Source organism: Macrobrachium nipponense, chromosome 2, assembly GCF_015104395.2.
Source record: "Macrobrachium nipponense isolate FS-2020 chromosome 2, ASM1510439v2, whole genome shotgun sequence".
NCBI classification, from domain to species: Eukaryota; Metazoa; Arthropoda; class Malacostraca; order Decapoda; family Palaemonidae; genus Macrobrachium; species Macrobrachium nipponense.
Window position 1 is genome coordinate 70,279,771 of NC_087201.1, and position 24,374 is coordinate 70,304,144.

At 39.4% G+C, this 24,374-nt stretch overlaps 1 protein-coding gene across 1 annotated transcript in view; it reads left to right on the forward strand.

The window, feature by feature from the left end:
- Positions 1 to 18,735: 18,735 nt before the first annotated feature.
- LOC135220658 (carnitine O-palmitoyltransferase 1, liver isoform-like) overlaps positions 18,736 to 24,374 on the forward strand; it is a 485,885-nt gene continuing 480,246 nt past the window's right edge. The window contains 1 exon segment of the mRNA XM_064258010.1: positions 18,736 to 18,972. The gene's annotated coding sequence lies outside the window, so the exon portion shown is untranslated.

Sequence of the window (24,374 nt, forward strand, 5' to 3'; positions counted from 1 at the left end):
TGAAAAGTGTCAATTATGAGAGAAATAGGATAGCATATTTGCTTGAACCTCATGGAAGTCTGCTCCAACTGCCCAACTAGTTTTTATTGTTATATTTCTGTGGCATTATTACATGGGGAAATTTAATTAAAATGAATGTGTAAATTGAACCGTATGTTTTAATGTGCAACCATTGCACACTAAAAATAGTACTTCAGTGTCAGGCAGTGACCTGGAAAGTTTAACAAAAGTTAATGGAAGAGAAAAGCAAGTCATTCCTGTGTTGCAGAGCTAAGAAACTGGTAAAGGAATTCCGAAAACCTCGCTACAAATTGAAAATTTTCATATAGTAAATAACAAACCAAGTAATTACATAGGTATAGTTTTAAATCACACGTTAGCCTAATTTTTAGAATTTGCTGTAGCACGTCTATTGTTTTTGTGTAGGAAACTAGTACTAGTACTACTACTAACCCCCCCCCCCCCCCCCCCCCCCCCCCCATCTGGGATCAATAGGAACAACAAAGTAGAAGAACTCAATTCGTTTCTGCTGGCTCCTTATCTAAACATCGGGTGTGTGCAGCAACCTTTGCATCGGCGTTTGGTTGATTCTTTCCAGGAATTCAGTAAAGTATTATTTCTTTTTCTTAACCTTCAAGCTTGAAAGCTTTTAGATCAGGTTTTTTCTAGCCTTTTTGCTTAGATATATCTGACTCGGAACTCCTCCGATGCATACTACAGGCAACCCCCAGTTATAAGCAATCCAGTTTTGTGGGCTTGTCTAGTGATGAAAGTGGGCAATTTCCAGCCGCGTATCAGTGCCGACAATCAGGTATTGATGCTGATGCATACCTAATAGGGGCACCAATAACCAAAAATTGCTGATTTCTGGATTTCCAGCTGATAATCGGTTATTGGTGCCAGTACGCAACTAACTGAGGCACCAATAACCAAAAGTCACTGATTTCTAGTTATTGGCAGTTATTGATTATAGCCAAGCCATCAGAACAAAACCCCTGCCAATAACCAGGGATTGCCTTTATTTGTTCTAAATGCAAGGGACAAGTGTGTAATAAGGAGAAAACTTGTGATGAATGTGAGAACTGGAATGATAAGCAGTGGAAAGTTTTAAAATCTCACCTTGATAAACTTGAAAGGGGTAGAAAGATAAAGTTGGCTGCTAGAACCAAAAGCAGGGCTTTACTTAGCCTAGAGTCTACTCTCGATCCTAGGACTGTAGATAGTATTGCTATTCATTCATCCCCTGTTCCAGAATTTTCTAGCACCAGCCCTCCTACTATTGTCCCACCTACTCGCATGCCTGGCTCCCATGCTTCCGACATTGATCCCTTCAGGTCCTCATGGACAAAGTGCATAGTGACAGTGTTGTGCAAGTGGAGGAGGTGGCTGCTCATCCTGCTGGTTCTCTTAGACAAAGGCCCATGAACCTGGAAGATAACCTGCCAGAAGTCCAAGGGAAGCCAGTGGGGTTTGCCCACAGGTAGTCGCTCCCTCAGTCGAGTCTGCTGCACGCATCCAGTCTCTGACAGACAGCCACTGGAAAGGCATCTCTGTGGATGTTCACTAGTTGTTGTCCAATTCTGATTCCAACCCTGACAAGAGGCACCTACAGCACTACCTAGATTTACCTCGTCCACAGAAGAGGCATGCTGATGATGATGGTCGCTTTTCTCCACTGCTCAGTAAGCTGTATAAAGAGCTGAATCACAGCCCTCAACCATCCTGCAGTGCATGGGACAGGCTGGAGTATTTTTCTCCTGATGATTTTGTTGAACGCCAGTATTTGGCTCCCAAGCACCCAACGACCCTCAGGTGCCAACATCTTTGTTCGGGCACCCATACTTTTGAGCACCCGACATCAACTACCGAGTGCTCGTTGCCAGCTCCCAAGCACCAGGCGCCAGCTTCCGAGTGCCTGGTGCTAGTTCCTAGCGCCAGTTGCCAAAAGCCCAGTGCCTGCTCCTGGCACCAACTCTTCAACATCAGTGTCCAGCCTGGTGCCTGCTGTAGATCGAGATGATCCATCCTCGGTACCCATCAAGTGGCAGCTTGCTGATATTATGGGCTTGCTTAAGAAAGCTCCTGCTGTAGCCAAGACAGCTAATGATTTGTCTGTTGCCAGTCTCCTCCAATGAAGAGGAGTTAGATCATGCGGCTTATCTCCAGTATTTCCTGATGAGGTTTCCAGCCTATTTTGCTTCAGCTGCCATGGTCTTGCCTTCCTCAACCTTCCTGATGAGGAGCCATCCAGGTGCTAGTGCCCGGGTCCCCAAGATGGTTCTTTCCTCCTCTTCAAGGAAAGTTCTCAAAGAGGCTGGAGATTGGCACTCTGCAAAGAGAGAACAAGGTAAGGCCTCCTTTGCTATTCTGCCATAGGAGACTTCTCCGGTCTCATTGATTCTTCACGTCCTTCAGCCTTCTCGTCAGAGAAAGTAATGTTTTCATTTTTGGAACATTTTCAAGGTTTTCAGTTTCTAGATTGGACAGTTTGGACTCTGCAGGAGACTTCGCTTTGGACTGGCTTTGAGTCCTATCTCGTGTGGACAAAGCCATCACAGATGGCTCACTTGAACTTGCAGCTCTTTTCTCTCTACGGGTCCTTAAGAAAAGAGAGTTATGGTGTTCTTTCACTACCAAAGGAGTCTCTCAAACTCAAAAGTCATCCATCCTTTTTTCTCCTCTGCATCATACTTCTTCCCTCAAGCCACTAAAGGTGATAGCTTCAGACCTCCTGAAGAAGTCTACACAGGACCATCTTGCATAGTCCTACAGACGACCTAAAGAGTAGTCCACGTTTGTCTCCCCAACAGGAGCCCTTTCGTGGAGGTAAGCAGAAGTCGTAACCCAGGTCCACTCCAATGTACATTTCTCAGCCAGAGCAGTCAAGAAGACCCCTGTCAAGTCTACCTCCAAGAAGTTAAGAAAAAGTCCTTTGTGCACCAGTAGGAGCCAGACATCTACATTTTTGGGAGAAGTGGAGTATCAGAGGGGTGGAACATTGGATTGTCAAGGTTCTGAAGGATGGCTACTTCATCCCATTCAGGGGAAAACCCCCTTTAGTTATTCACCAATCATTTTGACAGCATACTCGAAAGGCTTGGAGAAGTATTCAGCCCTTTCAGAAGAGGTTGCATCCCCCGTCGTAAAGAGGGCTGTAGAGGAAGTCGAGTATTTCAGCACAGGATTTTACAACCATCTGTTCGTAGGCCCCCAAGTCATTTGCGGGGTTAGAGACCTGTCCTTGACGTCATCACCCAGCATCTCTTCATCCAGAAGATGAAATTCAAGATGAAGGCGCACCACTTAGTCCATTCACCAGGGTGATTGGATGATTACCTTAACATGCAGGATGCATACTTCATGTCCCCATCTTTCCGGTCTACAGGAGGTATCTCAGGTTAGTCTTTCAGGGCAAATTTTTTCAGTTTCGGGCTGTGTGCTTCAGCCTCTCTACAGCTTGTCAGGTTTTCACTTGAGTTCTTACCCCTCTAGCAACATAGTTTGATCTTTTCAGCATAAACATCTGCCTTTTCACTTGAGTTCTTACCCATCTAGCAAAATGGTTTCATCTTTTCAGCATAAACATCTGCCTTTATCTGAACGACTGGCTTCTCCAATCCCCTTCAAAGGACCACCTCCTTTGGTTAGATCAGAATCAAGTAATGCTTGTCACAAAAAGTTCCTTCCACAAGCTTGACCTTGGACCCCTGGCTTTCATTGACCTTTGGAAGTTTTGGGGCAGACCAACCTTGGACCTGTTCACCACATCGAGGAATGCCCTCCTCTCTTCTGTTCACCAGCCCCAGATCCTCTGGCATGGGCAACAAATACCATGCTTCTGAATTGGTCTAATCTAGATCTCGATGCCTTCCCAACCTAAAATATGGTCAGGGAAGTGCTAAATAAGTTCCAGACACAGCACAGTGCAACAATGACTCTCATAGCCCTGTTCTGGTCTCTGAAAGAGTGGTTCCCAGACCTTCTGTGGGTTTTAGTTGACTTCCCAAGGCTCCTTCCCAAAAAACTGCATCCACTCAGACAGCCTGACTTTAGGAGATACCACAAAGGGGGGTTCTCCGCTCTTGCCCTGACAGACTTCAACCTGTCTGGAGACTCATCAGAGCGAAGGGATTTTCAAGACCAGCTGCAGAGACTATTGCAAGATGGAGACATCTGTCTTCTTGCAAAGCCTACGAAGCCAAGTGGGCAATCTTCCACAGATGGTGTAGCAGACATAATTTCTCGTCTGTAACATCTTTTACTCAGATCGCAGATGTTCTTCATTACCTGAGAACCTCTAGGGGTCTGTCATAGAGGTGTGGGTCTGTCGTTAAACCAGGATCTTAATGACCTCATCAAGTATTTCGACACATCTAAAAAGAGGATGGTCAACTCAGTCCCATGGAATCTTGATATGGTATTGAAGTGGCTAACTGGCCTTTCTTTCGAACCCCTCTGTTTTATGTCTTGAGGGATCTCACTCAAAAGACTTCCTGGTTGCTTTGGCTAATGCCAAGCATGTCAATGAGCTTCAGGCCATCAATAAGAGGGTAGGATTTGCTCAAGGAGATGCATTTTGCTCCTTTACTCTCAGCTTTCTAGCCAAGAACAAGGTACCCTCCAACTCCTGGCCCCTTTTGTCACCATTAACAGTTTAATGGAAATCCATGCCCCGGAAGAAGGAAGGGTTCTTTGACCCATTAGAGCATTAATGTGTTATCTGAACAGGACTGATAAGATTAGAGGATCATCCAGCACCCTCTGGTGCTCTGCTAAGAATCCTTCCCACACTCTCTCTAAGAACACATTGTAGTTGTTCTTAAGGGACCTGATTTCCTAGGCACATTCCCAGATTCAAGAAGACATCTTGCCTTTTTCTAGATAAAAAGCTCACAAAGTCCGAGCAGTCACTACCTCTTGTCTTCAAGCACATTATGTCCCTCTCTTCCATATTGCAGTCTACTTATTGGAAGTGTAAATTAATCTTCACCTGGCACTACGTATTTGCAAGATGTAGAAATAATGTTCAAGAATTGCAGTACATAGGGGCCTTTTCAGTGGCTAGCATGATATTGAGGGAAGAAGCATAGGAAGTGCACTTTTCTCCTCTCTCTCTCTTTGCCTTGATGTAGGGTGTGAAGTCTGGCAGAACCTAGGGGTACTATGTACCTGGACTACCCACAAGTTTTAGAGGACTGGTTGTGGTTTTTATTTTAGTGTAGGTGACAGCATTGTCTGCTTAATTTTATTCTGGTAGTGCACCCAAGGCAAGGGCATCTCTCTTAAGGTTTGCTAGCCATCGGACATATCCTTCACTGCAAGTTGCCACCTAAGCAGTGGTGACCCATGGCTATACTGTCATGCCACAACAGGATATGACGAGCACCAACCAGAGCCAGTATTTACCTGCAGTAGCTCTCTTACCAGTTAAGGAAACAATAAGTAAGCATTGCATTAGTGCTAGCAATTTTTTTCTTTCAAAAGTCATTACCACAACTTATGTTTTGTAGTAGAATTTGCCCATGTATTCCAACCCCCTTTCAATGTCAGATTCAGCTGTAATTACTTGGTAAGTTACTTATAAGAAAATTTTATTTTCATAATTAAGTTTTATATATACTTACCAATTAATTACAGAGTTAGAGCCCTCCCTCCTTCTCTCTCATGGACATAAGGTCAAAAACGAATTGAGCTCTTCTGCTTTGTTGTTCTTATTCCACAATAGTGGGCAAGCTTAGTCACCTGCAAAGAAACATTAGAAATAACACCACAATTTTTTAAAATTAGGCTGCCGTGCAAATTGGAACTACGTATAGCTGTGTAATTACTTGGTAAGTATAGTAGTAAGTACTATATATATATATGAAACTTAATTGTTTAATAAAAATAACATATTTATATTATCCCCATACAAGTAGTATAATGGTTTATTTCTGTGAGGTAATAAGGTAACAGACACAGAACCTGTAACATATAGGCATTCGAGTGCTTGGTTAAACAGGTGCAGATAAAACCAACAGAGAAATAATTGTAGATTTACCAATCCTAAACCACCCAAGTTAATACACCATTTGCATCCACAGATATAAATGGGAAAAAATATATTTTGTTATCAAAAGAAAATAGATTTATATATATTTTTGGGACTAGAAATATAAAGTCATTCAAGGAAAGAATAAAAACTTAACTTATGCTTGAGTGTTGACAGAGTAGATTTGACAATGTGGATTGCAGTGTGTAAATCTCAGCATGTGTGTACATATTACAAATGAGATTGCATTTTCACACCGCCTTTGCTGGAGTGGGACAAGAGAAAAAAACTTTTGAGTACTCAAACTATTTTAGTAGTTAAATAGCAATACTAAGGGTAAAAACTGTAAAAGGCTTGAGATCTCTATCATTGGAATTTAAAATTAGCCCAAAGGCCAAGCACTCGGACCTATGAGGTCATTCAGCACTGAAAATAATGTTGAAACAATTTATTAGGAGGGGGCAGAAAGTACGATGAAGGAGAGAGAGAATATGAACAGAGGTACAGCTCGGAACTTTTAATTATTGCTATCAGTCCACCACTGATGGCACTACCCCTTTTTGGGGATCTTTTAACATTAACTATCTAGAATTCTGTAGTATGGCAACTCATGGTCTGGCATGATTTGAATCTGTTGCCATTAGTTTGTGGATCTGCCATTAAAGTGATGCTGTTGTCATTGTTAACAACATTTGTTTAAATTGCAACCTGTCTGTTGCTGACAGAGTAGAGTTAATTACATATATTCTGCTGTATCTTGGCTCTTAACAGGATGTCACCTAAGGGACCATCAATGATAAAGGAACTTACGTAATGATATAATAAAATTGCTAACAAATATAGGGTAGTTATGCAAATGAGAAGAGTGGAATAGCCTACCAAAATGGAAGTGTTTTACTAATCAGGTGTGAAGAGATGCATTCTGAACCAAACTGACTAATTATTATTGCACAACATTGAAATGTACACAGAAAAGCTATTAATGTGGTGAAGTTTTAGTGGAGCAGTTTTTCCTCCTTTTCACACTGATTGATTATAAACAAGATGATTAAAATCAGAACATTGCTTTTAGAAATCTGGGAAGTGATGTTTGAAAACAATTAGTATTTCAACTTTAAACATACTTCATAATATATCAGTAGTAGTCACTTGTACAATATATACTACATGATAAATTAGGAAAGGAAATAAGCTATTTCTCTATATATACATATTAACAATATAATTAGTTTCTATCTATTCAGGTCGAAAGCTTAACCAAACTGCAGTGCTGAAGGCTAAGGCACATTACTCGTCAAAGCATGAGGCTGTGGTTCACACACAATTATTGATATAAGGATATAACAACATAATTGCTTTTGAAAGTAAAAGATTATTAAAAAAGTAATGAAAATGAACATAGAAGAAATAAGCATTTTGCTTAGAGACCATTGCAATGCTTGCATTTACAGGAAGTTAGCAGCTAAAACTGAGCACAAACAAAACCGTATTGTGTTTGTGAGTGGGGTTCTTTCCAATATGAAAGGATGGAGTCATGAATGGGTTCGTTGGGACACACTGGATTCAGTTGAAAGCAAAGGTCATCTGACAATATGCAATAGGCAGAATTATTAGATGGGCATTTGGGAATAAATTGGGCGTTTCTTCAAATAGCAATTACGAAGCATCTAGGTAAGGAGCTATTTAAATGGGCACCTGTATTAGGAAGAAACATCTGAATAAACATTAATTTCTTGCATCAGAGTTGCATAGGATTTGACATTAATCAATAGATAGATAGAAAAAGATAAGACCATATCTTGTGCAAAAGAAAATACAAATGCATCTTTTGTACACGAGAACAACCAATCCAGATTACAAAGGTACCTTTACAAGATGATGATGGTAGTAATATCAGCACTTACTCGGGTATGGCAGATCTACTAAATAAATACATACTTTGCAGTGTTCATATGAAGAGGACGCTTGAGACATTTCAGTTGTCCCATTAACTTACTAAGGAAATAAGCTACTGTATTGGGGAAAATAAAGATAACATTTTAAAAATTAAAATGTTAGTCAAACCAGTAGTAGTCCACACATCTAGATGGATTCTCTCGACGGTCATAAAGAAGCAAAAGAGGACATTGCTTTTCATTTCAGTGACACACAAAACAACTTTGGAGCAGAGATCAGCAATGAAGAATTGGAGAATGTCAAATAATGCCCCAAAATTGAAGAAGGATTAAGGATTCCAAGGACGAATCAGTGGACTGCAGGCTGTCAGCCTGATAATACGTCTTGGGAAGATACAAAATGCTCATTTTAGTAGATGACTTGAAGAATCAACAATATACTTTAATTAGATTTCCAGCTGATGAAGGTTAAATAAAAAAAATGATGTTAAGGTAAGTTCAGTTATGTAAAAGAATTGAAAGCTTAAGAGATATCCTCCTGGCAACAAGTCACAAGTATCCGCCTCAAAGTTCAGTGCTTGGTCTTTTCCTCTTCATAGTCTGCATCAGTGACTGGCATAGAAATGGTTAGTTTGATAAGCAAGTTTGCTGCTGACACTAAATGGGTATTAGGTTCTGATAATGATACAGCAAAAGTAGTTACAAGGCACCTTGAGAAAAATCAGTGATCAGTAAAATTGCAGGTGTCATTTAGCCTCTGTAAGTGCAGTCATGCACATTGGCTGTGAAAAGAATAATTGCAAGTGTATGAAACGCATGGCAGTTAGCATCAAAGATAACCCAGAAAGTCATAGTTGAGAATGCTTGTGTTCATTATACTGTTTACAACAAAAATATGAAGTCTCAAATCAAAGCAGTCAAATGTACCGTACCATTACAAACAAAGAAAAAAATCAGGCAAAATAATTGCCATAACCTGCTTACTATCAATCCTTAAATAATACATTGGAATGTAAACAGACTTGAATCAAGAATTCATATGGGCAAACTGCAAGGACTTAAATTTAACTATAATCCCATGTGTTTGTCTAGCACTTTGGGGGGAAAATGTTAAAAGCTACCAATTAGCCAGGCATTCTATGAAAAGCAATACGTAATGACCGTGAAACTGCAATGTATACTACATTCATATTAGAAACTTATACATAATAGTCTTTCATTTCAGTATTTTCTTATGTATGACAGTACCTGTTCCAAGTAACCATTTGTATTGTACTGTATATAAAACAAAATATATATGAGTTATTACCACAGCCGTTGCTATTATTTTATGACTTTAATGCACACAAGTCCCCCTCAAGTATTCAAACTGTTGACAGGTTTGGTTCAGAAATAAAAAATTGAATTGATGGTAATTTTTTCATATTCTAATGATCATTATCCTTTAGTATTAATAACTTTTATCCAAACCCAAACATTTAAAGCACTCCAAATTATTCTAGGAAATAAAGTGCACCGGAACAAAATTCCATGTGATCTTTTAGGAGACAATAAGGAAAGAATAAAATTTACAGCACTGAAAACAATGTCAGAACTGGCGTCATCGACAATAAGATGCAAAGTTCTCATGACTGGAGATATAAGTATATTTACAGTACAGTAACAAAATTTGGAAAAAAAGTAATTAAAGGAGAAAGCGCCTTGGTGGCGTGGTCGGTATGGTGTTGATGTGCCACCTCGGCAGCCGCGAGTTCGATTCTCAGGCATTCCACTGATGAGTGAAAGATGTGTATTTCTGGTGATAGAATTTCACTCGACGTGGTTCGAAAGTTATGTAAAGCCGTCGGTCCCGTTGCTGAATAACCACTGGTTCCATGTAACGAAAAAAAACAACATACAAACAAACAAACAAAGGGAGAAAAAACCACAGTATTGAATTTACCAAAAACTAAAAATTAAGATTAGTAGTGTTTGAAACACTAGATCACTGAAACATTCCTTAACATAATAGAGGACACTTACAATATAATAGCAATAAACAAAATCTTGAGACATCTTGTCCTTAGCTGAAACTCAGCTATGCATGAAATAAATTGTGTTGGTACTGCTGTAATTAAATATTTTTCTGTTGTTAGCTTCTGAACAGAATCAGTGTTTACGCTGTATCTTTCAGTTTAGTGCTCTCCATACTTATGATAAAGCCAGGAATTTTTGTGTAATTATCTGGAAGTAGGAGGCAAAATTGCTGGGTTACATTTATCGTATGTACAGAATTCTCTCAAGGGATTTACTCTTGAATAAGAACAAAATATACCAAAGTTGAAGAGTCTTGACAGCCAAGTGGAATTAGTACGAGGTGGTTAAACAAGCTCACTGGGTCAAATGCATAGGTTCCAAGGGCTATGTTGGATCAAGTCCGTGGATTTATGCTTTACATGTTCATCAGCGCTGAATTAAGTCTAGTTCCAGATATGGTACATTTTGTGTACCCTTTGGAGTTAGTGGCGTCAGTGCACTGCAGCGTCTCTTTGGCCCCTAGCTGCACCCGTTTCGTTCTTTTGTTGTACCTCCTTTCATATTCTTTTTCTTCCATCTTACTTTCCACCCTCTCCTATAACAATTGATTCACAGTGCAACTGCGAGGTTTTCCTTCTGTTACACCTTTCAAACTTTTACTGTCAATTTCCGTTTCAACGCCGAATGACCTCTTTAGTCATAGTACTTGGCCTTTGGCCTAAATTCTATATTAAGTTCAGTTCAGTTCAGTGCTTGTTATGTAAGAAATCTGTTAGATTTGAAATTTCAATTTTATAGATTAAATAATGTTGAACAAATACTTTAAAGTTTTAAAAGATATTAAGAAATAATTGTTTTAAAAAAATAATGATTCATATTGCAAAATTTCATTAGCTGAAGAGTTGAGCATTTTCTGTCTTTGTTACCTGTTTGTGTAATGAATCCATAGTTGAAAAAATCTTTTTATTTAATCTCAGTCTGCTGTGTATTCAAGGATGTCATTCATAGGAACTGAAATTTCATGATAGCATTTTATAGTTCATATATACCTTTAACAATACTGAAATAGCTGAATTCTTTTGGCCGCCCTTTCATGGGAAGTTAGAACTCTGAGGTCTGATTGATTCCCAGGTCGATAGTAACTGATAAAGATGAGTAGGTTTCTACAAACAAAAATTGTCATGGGAAGTTGGTGCCGATTGTTTCAAATCAAAATGTGCTTACACAAGTGAAACAGTGGATGGGTCAAGATGAGTGTGTGGCCATATTGTGTTATGTTAATTTAAACAGAACAAATGTTTCAGCAAGAAAATTGCTATGTACTGCAAAGTTTTCTGTTAATAAATATTCAGCAATCTTTCTCTATGTGTGATTGCATTCCATGACTCTATATCTGAGCTTGGTGTTATATTTCGATTTTGCTTTTATTATTCTGTTATGGTTATTGTGAAACCAATGAATTGAACTATTGCACAAATAAAAGTTACATACAGAATATATACCAGATGTTTACATTCCGTTTTACAGATGGTGAGATGGTTTTCTCATTAGTGAGAACACAAAGGTGAGAATATCTTTCAAGACTAATGCTGTAGTTACAGAACCCTGGTGCCTGAGACATTAATTTTGGACTGTTTTCAATCAGGTATGCAAGCAAGTACTGTAGACAGTATTATTTTCTTCAGGTAAAGTTATATATTTTTAACCATGTATTTTCGTGAAAGGTGCTTGAAGACCAATGTTAGAATGTTGTATTATCAAGTTTGGCAATGCTATAAGGAATTTTCCCACTTGTTTTCCATTGTGATGAATTATCATCTATGTATTATCCGTACGTATTATTGGGAGCTGTCAGTGATATTCAAATTAAAACGCATATAGGTTGTAACATTAGGCATCGTTTATCCATAAGGATGCGGTCTAAACTTTGTGGCAAATAGTTTGTAAGATATTGTTTGCAAAGGCTTTGCAACTTCAGTCAACGTCAGTCTTGAAAGGCCTAAGATCTTGCATGAACAGTCGTATAAAGAAATGTGTTACTACATACATGCATTGTATATACGCATGTCAAATGTATCACATATAACAAATTATATACATATATTTGAATATATATATCTATATATATATATATATATATATATATATATATATATATATATGTGTGTGTGTGTGTGTGTGTGTGTGTGTGTGTGTGTGTGTGTGTGTGTGTTTAAGGACAAAATCCATGAAACAATGGAGTGCCGACGCAAGGCCTCTCGACTTCCCATCCTTTACTTAATAGACTGATATAAATGAAAATATGTAGGTACCTGGAATCCAACACAACTGAAGAATTAGTAGACCTACCCAAAACAGGGGTACAATTGACGAGGTTTAAAAGGATTAAGCCCAACTACTAAGAAGCAGGGAGAAAAAAAACTAAAAGATTCTACTGGGCGGTGACTGACCACCAAAATTTTTTTTCATAAAAGTACAATTCAGTAAATGTCATTTTGATAAAATAATAATTTTTGCAAAGTGTACATTTTCACACAAAAAATATATTAAACATACGGATACATAGAAAATATCTATACGGTAACTAATTTGTAATTAAGTGAGTAATTTTATCATTAAGCCCATTCTTAAACATTTTACTTATACAAAGGTCCAAATAATATTAGCCAGAGCTAAGGTTAAATTTTAACTTTAGTTGTGGATTGTATTATCTGGACCATTTTACGTATTAATTATCTTGTCCCTGCTTCTGAGCAGTTGGGCTTAATCCTTTGTAAACCTCTTCAATTGTACCCCTGTTTTGGGTAGGTCTACTAATTCTTCAGCTCTGTTGGATTCCAGGTACATATTTTCCTTTATAATCCCTATCTGTATTTAAATAAATGAACTTTCTTTATAAGTGTATTTTCATATTTATACCATACTCTTTAGTAAAGGACGAGAAGTCGAAATGCCTCACAGTGGTACTCCACTGCTTCACTTTCCATCGTGGATTTTGTCTTTATTTACATAATTATCATGTTTCCATCCATATTTTTCATTTACATTATATATATATATATATATATATATATATATATATATATATATATTATATATATATATATATATATATATATATATATATATATATATATATATATATATATATATATATATATAAAATATTATATATATATGATATATATCTATATAATGTAGTATATATATATATATATATATATATATATATATATATATATATATTAATAAAATGAGTCCATAAAAATGCCAAAATAGAGAAAGTAAGTACTATATATATATATATATATATATATATATATATATATATATATATATATTATATATATATACTATATATATATATATATATATATATATATATATATATATATTAATAAAAATGAGTCCATAAAAATGACAAAATATAGAAAGTAAGTACTATATATATATATATATATATATATATATATATATATATATATATATATATATATATATAATATATATCAATAAAATGAGTCCATAAAAATGCCAAGGTATAGAAAGTAAGTACTATATTTCAGAGACTGCTGTCTCTCTCCTCAGGTAGGTAATGAATGAGAAAAATTACAGAAAAGGTGGTATTTATACCAAGAGATCCATCCACAGCCAGCCATTTTACTTGGTTACCCCTGCTGATAATTTCTCTTTAATCTTTGTAGATGTTGGTTGAAGGAAGATTTTATCTATGATATCTGAATCCCGGGTACCCTTTGAGATTTTCATTACCTGTCTTTATTTAATCAATAGTTTCTATCATCTGGCTATTATACCGACATTTGCTGCTATAGATTAAATGTGACAAATTTGATTTTATTCTGTAGTTATGGTTATTTATATGGTTGAAAATAGCTGAGCTCTGTTATCTATATCTAACCGACCATTTATGTTGTATTATTCTCTGGGGAAGTGATTTTCCTGTAAAACCAATGTAAGATTGGTCACAGTCCAAGCATGGGATTTTGTATACTCCTGTGTCTTTGGGGATTGTCTTTTGTTGGACGTTAATCTGGGATTTGGCTAGGTAAAGGCAAAAGGGTTAGATTTTCCGAGAGTCTGGGTCACCCTCTTAATCCTGTCCAGGTGTGGGGATTATTATTTTATTGTTGGGTGTCTCTCTGGTCTTGTCTTGAGGGGGTAGGTAGAAAATTATGTTTGCTTCATGAATTGCTTTCTCAATTATACGGTCAGGATACCTTAAAGACAAAAGCTGCTTACGAAAGAGTTCAGATTGTTTTTCTAGGAAGTCTGGGGAATAAATTCGTATGGCTTTTAAGAGTAAGTTGCTGGCTATGCTTGTCTTGATAGAAATGTCATGATAACTATAGTAGTGGATGTATGCAGGTGAGAATGTTGGTTTTCTGTATATGGTACTACATTTGCATTTTGTCGTGTTTCTAATTATTAAAACATAAAAAAGGAATTTATTGCATGTTTCCCATTCAACAGACAATCGTGTCTCTAATTATTAAAACATAAAAAAAGGAATTTTTTGCATGTTTCCCATTCAACAGACAACAAAATTCCTTTTCTTGGTGTTTTAATAATCAGAGACACAACAGAACACAAATTTACCATATACAGAAAAATCAACTGAAAGTCCTGTATAAAATCAACGCAGCTGAATCAGCCATTATTTTCAACAGAAGTTGTTTAAAAGGTCAACTTCCCAATATAATGATAATAATCCTGCCAAACGAAGAAGCATTCTTCTTGGATTAACTTCCACTGGAGAACCCTGAGGTCTCTGCAGGGCTGGAAGGTCTTCATTTGGGGCTGCCTTCCCACTAATTCTTAAAGCTTGTGCCTAACTATACTCTGTTTTTTTCCATCTGTCCATCAGCCTGTGGTGTTTTTGCATGGTAACACTGCGTCCCGGGCTTTAGATAGTTACATTCAGCTCACATTCAACAATTATAATAATATCCTATTTCGAATATTAACGGTGTAATTCGCATACAGTAAATTATTAAAATACTTTTTAGATGCAAATGTACACCCAGATATCCTTTTATTTAACCTAACACTTACACACAGCGTAACTATTTACCGGGACGCAGTGTTACCATACACAAACACCATAGGCGGATGGACAGATGAAAAAAAACAGAGTATAGTTGCCCTACTAGCCTGGATACCCCACCCAGCCGGAAGCCTCTCCTCATTGGCTGCCTTCGATGGGAAGCTAAGGGGTACCCATCATCCAGATGTAAGGACCTCCTAGAGCTGCGTATGCCAGGGGATCCCTAGAGAACCTAAAAGGATGTCTTCCATGGGACTTCATGAGTGCCCTCCGAGCAGGTGTGCCTTGGTTCCCCTTGGGGAGGCAACCATGGAAGAGGCCATATCTTTTGAGGGTAGCCTGGCTTTCTCTGAGAAGGCATACTGATGGGATACCTTCGCTAGGAAGCCTTGGCACACACCCAAGTGGCGAGGCCCTCCACCAGGGATGGTTCCCGGCCTGGCCGAACCCCTAACTCCTACCTGGGAAGAAGACCTCCCTAGCAGATAAAACTTTTGCCCCCTTTCGAAAGGTATCTCTGTGAGAATGGCTGGAGGCTATATTCAAGGGATGTCTTCCAAAATAAACTAATTGTTGGGGATCTCCTGCAAGGATGCGTTCTGTTTTACCAGGAGCTTTGCCTCCCTCTTGGAAAGGCAGTTTCCGAGGAAGGTCTACCTCCGGATGTGTCCTGCCTGTCTCTGGGAGGTAATTTAGGGGAAAGGGGTTCTATAAAGATTCTCCTCAAGGGATCTCTCGCCTTTAATTTTTTTTCTCTGACACGTACAAGTGCATAAGTAGTTAGTTTGTGAGGCTGACTCATAATTCTGGCCCTCAAATATACTTCATATATTTATTATTGGTTCATATTCATCTATATAAGTGAAATATATATATATATATATATATATATATATATATATATATATATATATATATATATATATATATATATATATTTAAAGTTGCGTTCTCGTATAAGAGTGGCATATAAGGATTTTGTGGTTGGGTTTATTTAAATACTTTGAGTTGAATCTGGAAAGAAGAGAGAGGGAAAGAGATTTTGGTTATACTGAGAGAGAGTTACAAGGATTAGGATGTCTCAAAGACTTGTTAGTCCATCCGAGGAGACATCGTGTGCTCACCTATTCACAGTGTCCTAATGATTTTGTCTAGCTTTCTTTTAAACTCTTCCACACTGTTGCTGTTTACAACTTCTGGTGGCAGTTTATTCCACGTGTCACAATGGGATGTGCCGTTTCTCTTCAGTTCTAGTTTCCTTCCATTATTTCTTGTCTGGTTTTCGTTTAATGTAAATAGGAGAGAGAGAGAGAGAGAGAGAGAGAGAGAACTAAACTGAATTAATATACTTTACATCCATGTGTTTCTGTATGTATTATCTGAGACAATTACTTACAAAAGTGTAGGATTTTTTTTAAACTCTCATAATACAGCATAAAATTTGCCTTACCATTGGAGTATATAAGTTGTAGACCTCACTATATCTATGCATATCACATTATTTGCTTATTTCAAATGTAATTAGTATTTACATAGAAACCTTTGTATTAAGTCTTTTGCTCGCACCAGTCCTATTTGAACCTTCCCCCCACCACACACACACACAAAATAAAAAAATAATATCTCTGGCTACGCCTTTGTGTAGATACCCCACCATATTGAGAAATAAAACTCATGAGATTCAGGGGTCTGAACACGAAGAAAAAAAAAAGTACAGTACTGAGTCTATCAGTCTTAATTATTAGCAAGAGGAGCCTTGAACTGCCAATAAGGCAGGATTGCTCTATTGCCAATACCAAGTAAGCGGACCATAGACGATCCAATGTGTTTGTCCAGCATCATGCATCATGCAATGCTACTCATTTGTCAACCACACAATATCAAGCCTCAGTTGTGTGTACTCGTGGGGGACGAACATGAGCAAGAGGCTCGATTGCGCTGCGATAATTATCGCTTTAGAAGGCGACACTGTAAAAGTGGAAAGAAAAAGAAAGGCATGGATGAAAGAGTGGCTCAAGAAAAGGCCAAGGTTTTCCTGCGAGACACTATTAAAGGAACTTGTAATGTCACAAAGTGAAGAAGAATGGATAAACGTTGTTGAGTCATTTCAAAATTTACGGAACTTACCACGGTGTATGGGTGGCATAAGCGGCACGTTTATTAAAATAACTAAACCACCTGGATCTGGTTCCTACTACAACGACTATAAACATTCATTTAGCATAGTCCTGGTGGCACTGGTCAATTTAAATTACGAATTCATGATGGTCGATGTAGGGACAAATATGGCAGAGTGTCTGACGAAGGAAAATTTTGCAAATACCAAATTCTACAAACAACTGAAAGAAAAGGGATTGCATATCCCTGTGCTCTACCTGGCAGCAATGTTTTTGTACCTTATGTTTTTGTTGGGGACGAAACGTTTCCATTGATGAACAATTTTATGAAACCCTATGGACATAGAAATCTATCAAAAGAAGAGCAAATATTCTCAATTACCGGTTATCAAGAGCTCGCCGGATTGTTGAAAATGCCTTTGGCATATTGGTGAGCAGGTTCCGAATTATTCAGAATGCTAATCCTCTGCCCGGAAAAAGTATCAGTAATTGTTTTAGCCTGTTGCTATTTACATAACTATCTACGCCAGAAAAACTGTACCCTCTATTTAGAAGGCACTGAAGATAAAGATGCTAGGGTAATGGGAGAAGGAGGGAGGCAACTACTTTCATTACAACCAACTAATGTGCGAAATGCATCATCCTCATTAAAGGAAGGCCATTACTTAAACAATGTTGGTGCTGTTCCATGGCAGTAAACTTGAAAAAATGAATGAACAAATAAATGAGTAAATAAAAGCTACATGCAAACGCTGTTGTCAGACTTAGGTCTATTTTGCACTAACTTAATTAAGTCACTTAGCCAGTTTTATATAGGTTTGTTTGCCAAAATTAACTCTAGTTTTAAGCACGATTTTTCTGGCTTATATCTAAGCGTAATTAATATAAGCCAAATTATATAAAACCATGTATGGAGACTTAATGAATTTCGACAACCATCTTTAACAAATATGCATTCAAAATTGTGTGTTCTAAACTCTAAGTTTCGTATAGGCTTAATCATAAAAATTTGTACTAGGCAAAGTAGCCATCAGAACTAAAATGAAAATGAACCTAGGCCTTTCATGCTTGCTAATACTTGCGGTACAACAGAGTAGAACACCTTTCATTCGTAATTTCTTTTCCAAAAGTATGCAGGGTTACTCTGTCACGAAAAATAAGGAATTTGGTGTGTGATGTAGCCGTAAATTTAATTTTCAAATAGGTATTCTCTGGTTTCAATTAGATATGAAATGGGCACTTCGAACTAGAGTACCTATAGATGCTGAAATCACCGGCTATGATCGTGTCATGAATTGTAATTTAATTTATTCTCGACATAAAAAATCATTGTCCTGGTCTAAAGTACGTAAGTCTTCTGAATAAAATTTACTGCTTATATATAATGTACATTTCCTTAGACAAAGCAAATGACTGAAAGGGTGGGTGAGGGCTGGTGTGGACCTCTGGCTCCCCACAACATAGACGCAATCAGCTGAAAAAGACTTGACAACTGATGCAAGAGTTTGTGGCTCAGGCTGGTGCGTGGAAAGTTTTCTAAATCAAGTTCAGAAGGATACGTAGATATCAGCTGATTAAATATGCTGTGACCTGAATCAATTTCCCACTTATCTGGGATATGGATAGAATTTTTGTACTATCTAAAATGTTATTACGATAATTTCTTATGTGTTCTTTGAAATAACAAAGAATATAGATAAAATAGTTTCGGGATAAGGCTTTCGCCATACGATAGGAGCACTTGGTGAACAGGCCCCTGTGGACCAGAAACCGTCCGTCGGCTCCCGGACTAGTCTCAGTCGGTTTCTCGGAGAAAGTGTCCCTCTAACTTAGTTACCAACGTCTAAAGTAAGTCTCCACTTTTAGCAAGTTTAGATGATCAAATATACAGAAAAATGACGGAGCTGTGTATGTTGAATGAAGTTCTGACCGTCGATGCATGGAAGACAATTTATTGTACCTAAATATAGGTAGTTGTATCAAGTTAAAACTTTCGTCAGTGAAAGTGGCCCATCGAGCAGGTCGTTGTTGCCTCTTGTACCGTAGGCCTCTGGGCTCTAGATGTTATCTAAGGACTTTGAGTTCATCTTTTTTTGAAGAAACTACGTTTCATTCAATCATTTTTCTCGCAGTCAGGCTAATATGTCATAACATTTTTTTTATATCATAAGGTATACCCAAGCTAGTGTATGCTGGTTCACTCCAGTTAGGCCTAATTGATGGAGGCCTGCAATGATTCTAGTACCGAGGATCGTATTTATTTCTCATTGCTGTACTTCCCTTACAGATGGATTTCAAGACTCCCTCATGTTAGTTACTTGATAGGTTTTTACTGCCCTGTGCTTTTTTTTAGCTATATATAGTGATTTTCAATGTAGGCCTATTCTTTCAGTTAGGCTTAATTCTTAGATCAGTCAACCGTAATCAGTAACAAGTCTAGAAAATTAATCACAGATTTGGTAGCCTACACTACAACAGTGTTATTTAGGCTAGATACCCAATCAGTACCTAGCTATATATAGGTAGGTATCCCTAGTACTACTTAGTATAGGTATCTGAGAGACACTTAGGCCTAGGTAGCTAGGTATACCTAGGCTATACGTACTCTGTTTTTTTCCATCTGTCCATCCGCCTGTGGTGTTTTTGCATGGTAACACTGCGTCCCGGGCTTTAAATAGTTACGCTATGTGTAAGTTTTAGGTAAATAAAAGGATATCTGACTACATTTGCAACTGAAAAGTTTTTTAATAATTTAATGAATGTGAATTCTACTAATACTCGAAATAGGATATTATTTTAAAGCCCGGGACGCAGTGTTACCATGCGCAAACACCACAGCCTGATGGACAGACGGAAAAAAACCGAGTATAGGTAGTAGCTACTAATCAGACCCTGGCTAGGCCTACTAGGTATACCTACTTATCCCTATAGTACCTAATCTCGTAAAATATTCCAATGGTTCAGAGGATTAGTCATTGGTTAGTGTCCCAAAATGGCTGAGGGTCCAAACCTACAAGTGACCCCTTAGCTACAATGAAGAACTGAATGTACCACTGCGTCAGTGCATCAATCCATCTGAATGCACCACGTTTAAGACAGAATGCACCCATTACACGTAGCTAATTACTAAAACTAGTGAAATACAGGGTGTGTTCCAACCTGACGTAACCTGTGATGCAATACCATGGCCTAGTATCTGATTGTGTTCATACCCTACTATACTACAACCTGCCCTAGTGGTCCCATAGTAGTAATTCATAGATTAAAATGCTGGGTAGATCTAGGGTACTTATCCGTGGCGGCCTAGACTATGGCAGTTGCGGTTTATCTATGCAGTTTTACCTACTGAACAAGAATTTTAAGTAATATTTATTCGGACAACTGTAATTAGCCTAACCCCCCAGGGGCCAGTACTAAACACGGCGAAATACATTGGATGCAAGGAACGTATCCGCAGATACGACATTCACTAGGGATTGGGGCGTCTAATGTATTTCGCCGTGGGTAAATTTTTACTTATGGACATTAATTGCTTTCAACATAAAATATAGGGTTTTCTGTTGTATTATGATGTGATTTGAATGATTTTGAGTTTTATTTCCATCGCAAATGAGTACTTATCCTTCCACCACCCCTCCCCCTATAGATAACAATCTGGGGAACCTCCTTGGGAAGTGGGGTTTTGGGTGGGGGAGACAAAGTAGGTAAAAACAGGGCAAAATGGAGGGAAAAAACCTAAATATAACACTCAAACATAAAAATGGACCTATCCCTGGAGCACTTACAGATTTGCGGGCCCACTCGACCGCCGACCAAAATCGGCGGAAGAACACCAAAACCAATATGGCGGCGATACCAAAACAACAACAAACAAAGTAGGGAGCGACTACATATCTGCAACGATCGATTTGTGTGTGCTGTCAGTAAGGCCGTGGCGGAACGGCGCTTCGCGCCTTATCCGCATATTTAAAGATTCTTGGCAAGCCCGACATGTTCTGGCAAGAGGTAATGTTGCGCTGCGTGCGCTAGCCACAGAGGTTACAGTAAGGCTTCTTACCGTGGCGGATGGATTTGGGTGTCGCATCGCTTACGCCGATGTCCTTTCGTTCCTACAGAGCGATCACATCTAAAGGCGTTCCTGTTGGAGTCGATCCGACAAATAGCTCCACAACACGCAGTTTTTTTGCTTTAGAATTAAATTATGTCTTTAAGCATATTCAATCACAACTTCTTTACCACCACTAGACAAATAATGATAAAATTCACCGTAACCCACATTGCACTGCAAACAATCGGTAGGAAATCGAAGGTCTGTCAAAATTAATGCCAGAAGGGCCAGCCACTACCTCTGCCATACCTACAGGAAGACAAAATGCCGGTTTTTGCTTCATTATTCGAGTATTCAGTCAAACAAGGATACCACTGGACATTGGACAGGTAACTTTATTACTCTGCTGAAATGCTAGTGAAACTTAGTTTTCGACTAAAGTCATTCGTAATTGGTTATGAAACCCATGACGTCATAACGATGTCACACCTCTCAGCCAGTAATGAGTAACTGGAACTGCTTTTGTTTGCGTAAGAAAGTAAGTTAGAGGGCTCATTAAAAGTAAACATTACCGTAGAGGAAACACCTCTCCCGACTTAGGAAAAATTCGAGGTAAAAACTTAATTTTTTTTTTCTCTGTAATTATGCATTAGCGACAATAATGTATTGAGAAGTGTTTTGTTATCACTTCCTTAACATAGTGAACTAAGTTAAAATACACTACATTATTAATGTCCATAAATAAAATAATACCTCGCCGTGTTTAGTACTGGCCCCTGGGGGTTAATTACAGTTGTCCGAATAAATATTACTTAAAATTCTTGTTCAGTAGGTAAAACTGCATAGAAAAACCGCAACTGCCATAGTCTAGGCCGCCACGGATAAGTACCCTAGATCTACCAAATGCTGGTTTGCATCTTAACATAACTTCGACACAAGACCCTACTATGTGACTTAGGCCATTAGAAACTGTAATGAAGTGCCCTTGCTTATGTGTCATAGCTAATTATTGGATGTCTTGCACATTCAGTTCTGGCCTAAGGGATTGTCATATTTAGACTAGGCAAATAGTGTCTTAACTCTGTCACTCTTACTACTCTTGCTGTAATACGTCAGGACTACAGCCAGTCCTCGGGTTACAATGGAGGTTCCGTTCTGACACAGCAACGAAAGTAAAAAAAAAAAAGGTATGTCAGGACTACAGGCAGTCCCTGGGTTACGACAGGGGTTCTGTTCCAATGCAGCGACATAAGCCAAAAAAAAACAGCATAAACCCAAGGCAGTTGAAAATCTATAAGATACCATTACTTTTAAAATCAATAAAACATAACTTAATATTGATTGAACTTTTCACCAAGCCTCCACATTTTTACCATTCTGTCATTTAGGAACCATATTAAACTTAGTCTTCTGTTGGACTACTGACATAACCTAGAACATGCGCTGTAACCCAGGAATTAATTTTTGTTCCGATACGTAATACAAACCATCGGTCCTTTAACAATAGGAAGTAGCTAGCGGCAGCTGGAACGGTCGTAAGCTTCGAACAAGGGGAGAACGGTAGTTAACTGCTTGTCCGATCGTCGCGCGCCGCGCGACTGGGAGGATAAACAAATCACTTTTGCTTTCGGCCGTTATGTGGAAGTAGACGTGCTCGTCATCGCTCTGCCCGCTTTGTCGTTTGCTTTGAGTTGAGTATATGCCCTCTTTTCCTAGTGTGATTGAGAGTAATTGTAAGTACTTTGCATTCTTTCTTTTTGTTCATTATGATGAGTGAGGAAGAAATGGAGATTTCGCCGCGACCCCCCAGTCGCCGTAGAGTGTGTCCCGGGCTGGAGGGGCGTAGATGTGGCGGATTCAGATAATTTGTGGATGTGGATCCACACGAGGTTTGTACTCGTTTTGTCGGGGGCGAGAGTGCTCCCGCAACGAGCCATGTGTGACTTGTATGCATTGGTCCGAGGCGCAGTGGGTGCTGTACTAGGGCAGGAAGAGACTTAGGCCGCCCAAGAAGTCATCGGAAAGTCCAGTGACTCCTTTGGTAACGGATACTTCGTCCTCTTTCCTCCTGCCCCCCGGCCGCCCCCACGTTTCGCGCCTTCCCCTGCGGGGGGTAGCGGAGTCCTTCTCCTCTCTCGATCCGTCGAGTGTGGAGGAGGGCGCCCGCTACCCGGACGTCCAGTTGTACTCGGGGTCTTCCGTCCGCTCTGGGTGGGGTTTCTTCTCCCCCCAAGCGCAGGAAACCCCTCTAACTAACCCCCCCCCCCGACTGTTGCTTCCGCAGGTGTGGCCATCAGCGAAGGACGACCTGGGACAGGTGTGGATGTCGCTGGGACTGCAGGGAGTGCCTAGCATACAGGGGTTGATTCAGCGGTTGGCGGGGTCGGCAGTGGTCACTCATGGTACGGTAACCACTACTACCACTATTTCAATTTCTACACCAGCATATGAGATGCCACCGCACTTGGTGTACACACCACATGTCATGTCGGTAACACCCACGGCTGCAAATTCAGAGACCAATTCTGCCGTGCCAAAGAGGACGGTGCCACCGCCACCTGGGTTCTTTGTATTGCCGACCCCAGGACTTCCGCTTGCCCAAAGAGTACCCCCTGGACCTGCCGCCAGTGCGAGGATGACGGTAGCTGCCGACAGGACGCCTGGCTCTCCTGTGGTACCTGCCGTGCCTGCCGTACCTGTTGCTGTCCCTGCCGCTGATTCCCTTTCAGATCAGGTTCCTGCTGCTCATTCCCTTTCAGATGTTCCTGCCGTTCCTGCTGTTCCCGGACCTGTTCCTGTTGTTCCTGCTGTTGGTGGTGCTGTCACAGTCTCAGGTCTTTCCGGACAGGTTGCAGTCGGGCCCTGTTGCTTCGGCAACTGCCCCGGCTCCCTCCTGGATGGAAGACCTGACGTCTGTCCTGCGGAGCCTGGCGAAGAAGAAGAGGAAGAGGAAGAAGGTGTCGTCGTCATCTTCGTCGTCTTCTTCGTCGTCTGCTGCCTCTCCTTCCCCTTCGACTTCTAAGGTTAAACAGCCGAAGAAGAAGAAGGCTGCCTCCTCCCCCTTAAGAAGACTCCTTCGGGATCTTCTAAGGGCCCGGCTCGCTCAGGCGAGTCGGGGAGCTCTTCTGCTGGTCCTCCTGTTCCTTCGGGAACGGGGCCCGTCGCTTCTTCTGCAAAGAAGAAGTCGACGGGGACCAGAGGT